Source organism: Phocoena sinus, chromosome 3 (genome assembly GCF_008692025.1).
Source record: "Phocoena sinus isolate mPhoSin1 chromosome 3, mPhoSin1.pri, whole genome shotgun sequence".
Taxonomy (NCBI): domain Eukaryota; kingdom Metazoa; phylum Chordata; class Mammalia; order Artiodactyla; family Phocoenidae; genus Phocoena; species Phocoena sinus.
In genome coordinates, this window is record NC_045765.1 from 48,954,549 (window position 1) to 48,965,271 (window position 10,723).

The window sequence follows — 10,723 nt, forward strand, 5'->3', positions numbered from 1 at the left end:
GGTTGAGTAAAAGAAACCAAACAAAAAATATGTGCTTCGTGATTACAATTACATAAAATTCAAAGCAATTAAAAAAAGTCACAAACAGGCAAAACTGAACTATAATGTTTAAGATGAATATTTAGGTGGTAAGACCATAAAGCAAAACAAGCAGTTATTATATAATTAAGGACAATGATTATCTTTGGGCAAAAGAAGAAGGTGTCACTAGGAGGAGGCATTCAGAAGAATTCTGAGAAGCGGACACAAAACCAGTTGACCGTTTCAAAGGCTTTCCATTTATAATTGTTCACTAAGTTTTCCATTTGAGCTATTCAATTTTCTCTGTATTATATTTCACATTATAAAAGATTTTTTTTAATGCTAGAGAGGGACTCAAACACTCTAACAGTATGAGACCGTTTTATGTTGGGGAAAACAGCCCCGACTACCTGTCAAGAGCCCTGGAGGGCACCAGTGAATCACAACACAGGACAGCATGTTTACAATGATGACTGAGTCATCAAGAAAATATCAAGCTAATTCTGTGTTTGCTGCTGGACAAGGCAAGAAGCGTGAAATTCACAACAGAGAAAAGGAAAGTTACAGAGGCTACAGCAGCTATAGCTGAAAGAGAACAAGTGCTCAACCTGGGAGTTGGGTGTAAATTCAAATTCTCTCCTTTCCTTTCAGAATTCTTCCTCATCCTTCTATCTTCAATGATCGTTTTCTTAACCGTCCCAAGAAAGAATAGCCACTGTTAGTGTCCAGCTTCTTGTGGGGATTAAGCATATGATCAAGAAACTAGGGGGTGGAGACATTACCTTCCCAAAATATCTTGGTACATTACTGGAATATTTCCATCCAATATTTTCATTTACCTCATTAAATAGGAAAATGTACTGAACAGATCATTATTAATGCAGCCAACATTTGTTTTCACTACCCAGAATTCTGCCCTCTTTCTTACAACAAAATCCCTAGATATCTCTTAGGGTAGACCGCACTCTCCCAACAACTGGCCACATACCTTGAATGAAGCTGACCTTACTCCTAGCTCCAAGGATGGAGCATGGGACCTGAGCCAAGCCAATGAGCCCTGGCCACTGTTCATAATAGATGACCTGAGTCAGGCCAGCCAGGGCCAGCAAGGCTCAATTCTAGGGCTTCGTTTGAGCAATGAGAGAATTGAACATGTTCTTTCTTGATGAATATGAACAGAAAGGGATTTCAGGAACAGGAAAAGCTGCAGCCGTCTTGCCACCATATGAAGCCTGAGAATGGTAAAATCCAATAGAGCAGAGGTGGGGTTTAGAGCAGGAGTCAGTCAACTCTCCCTATAAAGGGCCAGACAGAAATATTTTAGGCTTCACAAGCTGTACCGTCTGTGTTGTAACTACTCAGCTCTGTCATTGTAGTGTGAAAACATCTATTTATAATACATAAATAAATGATGGTGGCTGTGTTCCAATAAAGCTTTATTTACAAAAATGGGTGGAGGTGGAATTTGGCCTGTAGGCCAGAGTTTGCCAACCCCTGATTTAATGCATGGGCTCTAGAAATAGCACATAGACTCAAATCCTGGCTCTGTTATTCACTCAGTCCTAAGCAAGTTACTTCATCTCTCTATGCCTCACTTGTCTCATCTGTAAATGGAAATAATAATACCACCTACCTCCTAGACTCATTATGAGAATTAAATGAATTAGTAAGTATAAAGTGCTTACAAGAGTGCCTGACACACTGAAGTGCTACGTGTGTTAACTGCTATCATCTTTATCATGATCACTGTCAACAGTGCCAGAAAAAAGAAACCCAGTCTTGTATCATTGGAGCCCAAGATCAAAATGGGCCAAAGTTCTTAGCCCAGGCTATTCAGCTACATAAGGTAATAAATTCCTTTTTTGCTTAAAACAGTTTGAGCTGTTTTTCCATCTTATAAGTGAAATTACTCCATCTGAATAAATGAATGAAATCTGGATAGGAATGACAATTACCTAACAGCTGTGGTGTAACCTCCCTCATTTCTGTGCCCATCACAGACATCACCAATGGAACACAGCTTTTTCTCTCACTAAACCCAGTTAGGGCCTCACACGCGGCTGTGAACTGAACTGCATCCCCCACCTCCAAATTCATATGTTGAAGCCCTAACCTCCCAGTTAATGGTATTCAGAGATGGGGCCTTTGGGAGGCAATGAGGGTTAGTTGAGGTCATGAGTGTGGGGTCCTCAATATGGGATTAGCGTCTTTATAAGAAGAAACATCACAGAGATTGCTTCCTCCCTTTCTCTCCACCTGCACACACTGAGGAAAGGACATGTGACAACGCAGTGAGAAGACAGCCATCTGCAAACTTAGGAGAGGGTTTTCACCAGATACCGACCCTGCTGGCACCTTGATCTCAGACTTCCAGTCCCCAGAACGATGAGAAATAAATTCCTATTGTTTAAGCCACCTGGTCTATGGTATTTTGTTACAGCAGCACGGGTCGATTAAGACAGACATGTTTTCCCCCTCAAAACAGGACCTAAGCAGTCTCTCTCAATCAATCAAAGTCGGTATGTGAAATGAAACCTCTTTATCCCCACGTTAGGTCATGAATTCTAGGGGCTGATCCCAAGTAATATTAATGAGCTTTGTAAATGTTCTCTTAGTGTATGCTTGTGAGAGAGAAAGAAATTGGCCAAAAGAGCTATAAATTTTTAGATGTGTGGTCTCCATTTCTAACTTCATTTATGAGCCTTTATTCCATTTCAAACCCATATACTTTAAACTGCCTGCAGAAAAAAACTGGAAATCATCCTACATTTCGTGTTTCTTTACCAAGTACATTTTCTCTTAGAAGGTTCAACAAATGCTGTTTGCATGAATGAGGTCAGCAAAGGCTTTGAAAGAGCAAGTTTCTCCTCTAACCCAGGAAGTGATAAAATTAATAGTCCTGAAAATGTAAAGTGTCACTGATGAAGGTAATGTCCTTAATCTACAGCAGAAAAAACAATTGCATGATTAACTTGATTTGTTTTACATTCATAGAAAGAGGGGCTTTTGAATTCAGATTGCAAATGAGCCAAGAACCTGGATACTTTTTTTTCCTTAAAATTTAATTAGCTATTGCTAGGAATATCCTATCCTTCCCAAATTCTTAACCCACATGGTGGGAATACCACTACCACCTCCCTGAAAACTTGCTCAGATGCATTTCTTCTTCTCAAATCAACAGAGATACCATCTATTTGTTAAAAAAGGATTCCTAGTAATTCTACAGCTATCTATGAGCTGTGTAGAGCAGTGGTTCTCAAACATGAATGTGCATCAAGGTCACCCTGAGGGCTCGTTAACACACACACTGCTGGGCCCATCTTCAGAGGTTCTGATTCAGCGGGTCTGGGGTGGGGCCTGAGAATCTGGATCTCTGACTGGTTCCCAGGTGACGTGGGTACTTGGCTATAAGTGATACCTCTGTATTAGTTGTCTATTCCACAACACAAATTACCACCAACTTAGTGCCTTTGAAAAATACAAATGTATTATCTCACAGTTTCTCTAGGTCAGGAGTCTGGGCATGGGTTAGCTGGGCCTTCTGCTCAAGGCCTCCAAGGTGCCAGAGCTGGGGCTGGGGTCCTCGTCCGTAATTACATGGGTGCTGGCAGAACTCATTTTCTTGCAACTGTGGAACTCATGGAAGCTGTATCTTCCAGGCCAGGAGGAGGGCGTCTCTCACACTGTGAATCTCTTCTGACCTCAGGAAGACCCAGTCCCTTTTAAGGGCTTGCCAGATTAGGTCAGGCCCACCCAGGATAATTTCTCTTTGGATTAACTCAAAGTCAGCTGATGAGTAACCCAGTCTCAGGAGTGCTATCCCATCATATTCACAGGCTCCACCTACAGTCAAAATGAGAGGATTATATCAGAGGGAAGGGGAGGGTTGTACACCAAGGAGTTCAGAATCATGAGAGCTATCCCAGAATTCTGTCTACCCCAACTCCTATCCCAGTACTTAACCTCACAATATGGAATTATAAATTTGCTTATCTATCTCTCTATTGAAAAGTGCCCATTTTGCGTCAATGTCCTCATCACCAAACACTGAGTGCCCAAAGATATTCCATAAATACCAAATGGCCAAACTAACTGATGAATTCTGTACTCCTAATGAAGACCTCCTAGTGAAGACCTTTTCTTCCCTACTCATTTCAACATTCTTAAGTTGAAAGATTCTAGACATACAAATGGCCAGTAGGCACATGAAAATATGCTCAACAACACTAATTATTAGAGAAATGCAAATCAAAACTACAATGAAGTATCACCTCACAGTGGTCAAAATGGCCATCATTAAAAAGTCTACAAATAACAAGTGCTGGAGAGGGTGTGGAGAAAAGGGAACCCTCCTACACTGTTGGTGGGAATGTAAATTGGTGCAGCCACTATGGAGAACAGTATGGAGGTTCCTCAGAAAACTAAAAATAGAGCTACCATATGACCTAGCAATCTCACTCCTGAGAATATACTTGGACAAAACTATAATTTAAAAAGATACATGCACCCCAATGTTCATAGCAGCACTATTCACAATAGCCAAAACATGGAAACAACCTAAATGTCCATCAACAGATGAATGGATAAAGATGTGGTACATATATGCAATGGAATATTACTCAGCCATAAAAGAGAATGAAATAATGCCATTTGCAGCAACATGGATGCAACTAGAGATTATCATACTAAGTGAAGTAAATCAGAAAGAGAACGACAAATACCACATGATATCATTTATATGTGGAATCTAAAATATGACACATATGATATATGTGTCATATGAAACCGAGCTATGAAACAGAAAGAGAATCATGGACATAGAGAATAGACTGGTAGTTGCCAAGGAGGAGGGGAGGTGGGGGAGGGATGGATTGGGAGTTCGGGATTAGCAGATGCAAACTGGTATATATAGAATGGATAAACAACAAGGTCCTACTGTACAGCACAGGAAACTATATTCAATATCCTGTGATAAACTATAATGGAAAAGAATATGAAAAAGAATATATATATATGTATAACTGAGTCACTGTGCTGTACAGCAATAGTTAACACAACACTGTAAATCAACTATACTTCAATTAAAAAATAAAATAAAAATATATAAATAAAACTGTCACCATTATTATTCATACTGATCATTTGAACACTGACTATATGCCAGGCATTGTGTTAGATGGTTTGCAAGCAAACACTCTCCTGTAATGTCCCATGAGAGGTAGAGATTACTTCTCTTGTTCACTACTTTACCAGTGTTAACCCAGTGTCTATCCACTCTCAGTGAAATGGCTGTCAAATGAGTGACCAACAACCCTTGGAAGGAGCTATTATGCCCCTTCAAAGATGAGGAAACTGATGCTGAGAAATTAAGTATCTTGACTAAAGACACAGAGAGACAGGATTCAAATACAGCTGCTTCACTCCAAAGTCCACACGCTTAAATACTCATCTGTTGTGCCTCACTTCTCATCTGTGTAATTCCCATATCACAGTAACTTTTGGCACTTTAAATACTGGACTTGAATTGGCCTAAGTCTCTTAAACCAAAGTCTTTCTTTGAGTGTACCAGTCCCAGTTCTTACGGGTATCTGCCGGCTAAGCAAGCCTGTTTCAAGAGAAGAAGATGGGAAAGAGGACCACCCATTATAACCAAGGCCTACACTCATGTAAGTTTATACTCCACGCCCTTTTCTTAGGTAAAGTAAGGAAGAGCACTGACAAATTCATTTAGGATGTACTCTATGCCTCTCCCCTACATGGTAATGGTTTTTGAAGTCGTCACCATCCAGGAAATATCTCGACATTTGCTTGACTAAACCCCAAGTGGACATGTAAAACCCCTCCCATGAAATAGAAAATTAACCCACAAAACATTTGTGTGGAAAGCACGCAATGGCTTTAAGAGTTAGTGCCATCTGGAAAGTTGTATGCTCAAAAAATATTGGGGTATAGGAATAGAAATAGGCTGGCAGAAAGTATAAACATGATGGTAACTCCCCCAAAAGACTCTGGTGAGGACAATCGGGACACAAGCTTATGACTTTTCTCCTCTGTGCTGTCACACATTCAGAGTCACCTTCCAGAGTCCCTGGAAACCAGGAAACCCAAAACTCCTTGTGACACGTTTTCAAGAGAAATAGAAATCAAAAGTGCTGGAGACCTCCCTTGTGGACACATTCTGGGGTATTGTTGGCCTCCCCTCTTAACTCTGTTCCCACCCACACGGCCACACCCCTGGCTGCCATGTTTTTACCCCGTGCTGCCACCTAGTGGCCATAGCTGCACAGACCAGAGTATTGTACAAGACGCTTAAAGCAAAGCCTGACCCACACCGGGGTGGGTTGGGGAGCTAAGATCACAGGGCACGTTGGTCTGGTTTCCTATAGAGGGGTGTAAACTTGAGAGCTGAGGGGAGCTGCTTTACAGTTGCTATGTGCACTACAGCCATGCTTACCTACAAGCACTTTGTTAACAGCCCATGAGGAATTAAGTACAGAAATTGAAAATAAGCATTTAGAAACCTTTATAGAAATTTGACAGAAGTAATTTTATGACTATGGTATCTAAGAATAAAAATTAGGGTGTATTTCATTTTGGCATAAATAATTTTTGCTGTGTTTTGGCACAGTTTGGGAAACACTGGATTTCAGAGAAACAAACATAGATCTGCAGACAGTGGGGAAAAAAAAAAGGCAGAGACAGATGTTTGTGAAGGAGGCCCTGGTTCCAGCCCATTCCTGAGGCTTGATGACACCCATGTCATTAGATTAAAAAACATTCCTGAGTCCTTGTGATGAACATTCCTTTTCTGCTGAAGCTAGCTCATGTGATTTTATGGGCCTTGAAACTAGAGTCCTAATGAATATATTCACACCAGTCTCTGAAGAGAGAAAAAAAAAAGCCATACTGGTCTTTATCCTAGTTTTCTAAGAACTTCTCCTAACCTGAGACTCCATCAAAGCAAGTCAAAGCAACAATCATCTTTTCATTCTCATCCTTGGCTAGACCATTAATTCTAAAATAAAATGGTTCTTTATGTAGGAATCATGGAGAAGAGAATAAAAATGGTTGAAACAGAGGAGCGTTAGTCAACAAATATATAGAGACGGCCTACTAGGTGCTCTCACTGAGTGAACAGGTGTGAGCAGGTGCATGCAGGTTGCCATATGGAGTTCATGTCAGAGTGGGAGGAGAGAGACAGCCAACAGCTAAACAAATAAATCAATAAACAAGATCATCTCAGAGAGCAATACATACAAGGAAGGAAATTATATATGACAAGGAAAACAGACCAGCCCTTCAAAACTACCAGCTAAGACAAGGAAGAAGCTGAAGCAGAGAAGAAAGACCAGTAATTATAATAAATACCATTTATCAAAAACTAACTCTGTGCCAGGCCTGCTACATATTTTAGTACCCTCACAACCCTAGGAAATGCTGTTGTTATCCCCCCTTTACAGATGGGGGAAAAGTTCAGAGAGATCCTGTAACTTGTCCAAGATAGCAGTTGGGAAGACATGAAGGCAGGGCATGAACCTGAATGTATCTTACTCCAAAGCCCATACCATTAACCACCCATGGAGAGTAACAGAACAAAAAGGTGAGCCTCAGCAACATGACTAATTTTTTTTTTTTGGTCATCAAAACAGTTAGGCTCAGCCATTCTTGCTTCTTGGCAAACCAGGAAGTCTCTTCACATACACATTCCTTTCTGAAACCCAAATGCAAAGGCCTCCTGCTCAGTGAGACTGGCTGTTATCAGTTAGTAGAAACCAACAATAGCCAAGTGCTTTGGGCCACGTAAAAGCTTTTTCTTGTAACTGAAGTATAGTTGGTTTACAATACTGTGTTAGTTTCAGGTATACAGTGCAGAAATTCATTTATATATACATATATATGTATAAATATATATATAACATAAAAGCTATTTTTGCAGGAAGCATCTCACAAAACTAAACAAGAAATAAAGTTGGATCTTAGGACACTATTTCTCCAAGCAGTGGCAGGGAATTGCTGTAAGATGTCTCTGAAAATCCATCAAATGTACAAATGGCATGGACTTAAGTTGAACAACGATTCAGTCAGTCATTGAACATCTGGACTGGATTTCCAACAGCCAGAAGAGCCCTGGCCTCAGATATTTGTTTATAGATGCTAACCAATCCATCACAACCCCACCACCACCATTTAAGCCACGTCTGCCTGCTCTCCAGGGCTTACCTCTCTCTCCATCTCTCTCATTCTCTTGATGGGTTAGTGCATGTGTTTTCTAATAACAGTTTCAGGTGATTGAAGTCATCCATCTTTCTGGACCTTATTGGTAGGCAGATTCTGAATTTAGGTCCCAATAACCAGCTCCAGGCAGATCGCCTGACATCCAAGCAATGAGCAATGAACACAAGAAAACTGGGTGCCTTCAGGTATGGAAAAGATTTATGGAATGGTGGCTCTAGTGCAATAAAAAAAATTAAAATCCATTCCAACTTCACTATTCTAGAATTTGCTGCAATCTAAGATAATTTTTATTGGATTTACCTGTATGCTGCTTGTGAAATAAATGTACACTAAAGCAATTAATATTTTCAAGTAGTTTAGTAAAATTAGCTCTCTGCAAGCACACCACACGCTACTCATCTAAGAGTTATAGTTGACCAGATTTCACTAATAAAAATAAGTGCTTGATAAACATTAGTTTTCTGTCAGATCCCATCAGGCTAAGTGTTACCACAACCCTATGCTGTAGAGAGTATTATCCCCACTTTAAATAAAAATAAAATAAAATTAAGGCTTAGAAATTAAGTGTTTACCAAGGGCACGCCAGGCAGAAGCATGATTCAAATCTAAACTCAGGAGGCAGGATCAAGAGTAGGAACAGAGCGGGAAGACGCTGAGCTCCTGTTCCCCCATGAACACATCAAAACCGCAACTACATATAGAGCAATTCTTGCTGAGAATGACCGGAAGACTAGCAGAACAGCTTTTGACCACCAAGGCTATAAAGAAAGAACCACATGGAGTCTGTGGTAGGAGGGGAGGAGAGGGGATCAAGTCCCTAGTGGGTGACTCAGAAGGGGAGGGGGTTAGCACAGGCTTAAGCACAGGCTTAAGGATCTTCCCTAAGGAGCAAGGGAGTTGAGCCCCAAAGTAAGTCCCCAAGCCCTGGGGCTCTGGCACTGGAAGGATGAGCCCCCTTGGCTGGTTTGAAAATCAGTGGGGCTTACTGGAGGGCTGTAAGAAACCAGAACTTTGCTCTTGAAGATGATACACACAGACTTGCTTGCTCCCAGTCCCAGCACAGAGGCAGCAGATTAAAAACTGCCTGGTGCTCTCATCGGCTTACCAGGACTGCCCCAGTGCACCCACCCCAGTCCACACTGGGCTTCTGCTCCAGCCCCTCCTGCTCTGGCACTTCTCCTCACTAAGGAAGAGACTGCCATCACCCCAGGGAAAAGCCCAGCTCCCTCAGGGCTCCTGCTTCAGCCCCTCCCCCCAATAGGGCAGCAATCACTACTGAGCACGGCAGAAGCCCAGGCTTGCACCTGGCTTTGGCTCTAACCCCTCCAACTCTAGCCCTACCACTCACAAAAGCAGCAGCTGTCAGCACACCCCAGGAGAAGACACAGCCTGTGCTCACAGCTCACAACAAATTCAGCTTTCCCACCAAAGCCACTGGGCACACACAGACTGCACAGGGATGCTCCCACATAAGGGCACACCCTCAAGACTGACCCGGCTAGGTAACTGTTTTGCCTAATTTCATAGAGACAAACAGAAAAAGTCAAACAAAATGAGAAGACAGAAGAATATGTTTCAAACGAAATAATAAAACAAAACCCCAGGAAAAAAATGCTAATAAAATGGAGATAAATAATTTACTTCATAAAGAGTTCAGAGCAATAATAATAAAAATGCTCACTAAGCTAAAGAAAATAGAGAAACAGAGTGAAAAGACCAACAAAAAACTAGAAAACATTTAAAAAAACCAATCAGAGCCAAAGAATATAATAACCGAAATGAAAAATACACTAGACTGTGTAAATTAGGTGATAAAGAAGAATGCATACGTGACCTAGAAGACAGAAGAGTGAAAATCATCCAACTAGAACAGCAAAAAGAAAAAAAATGTTTTAATGAGGATACTTTAAGGGATCTCTGGGACAACATCAAGCATACTAATATTTGCATTAGAGGGGTCTCATTAGAATGAGAAGAGAGAGAGAAAGGGGCAGAAAATGTATTTGATAAAATTATGGCTGAAAACTTCCCAAACCTGAAGAAGGAAACAGATATCCAGGTCCAGGAAGCACAAAAAGTCCCAAACAAGATGAACCCAAAGAGACCCACACCAAGACATATCACAATTAAAATGGCAAAAGTTAAAGAAAGAAAGAGGATTCAAAAGGCAGCAAGAGGAAAACAAAGAGCCGTATACAAGAGACCCCCATAAGGTTATCGGCTGATTTTTATACAGAAACTTTATAGTCCAGAAGGGAGTGCCATGGTATATTGAAAGTGTTGAAAGGGAAAAACCTACAACTGAGGATACTCTACCAGCAAGATTATCATTTAGAATAGAAGGAAAAATAAAGATCTTCTCATACAAGCAAAAACTAAGAGTTCATTAACACTAAATCTACCCTAAAAGACATGTTAAAGGGTCTTCTCTTAAGTGGAAAAGGCTACATCAAGAAGTAACAATCTA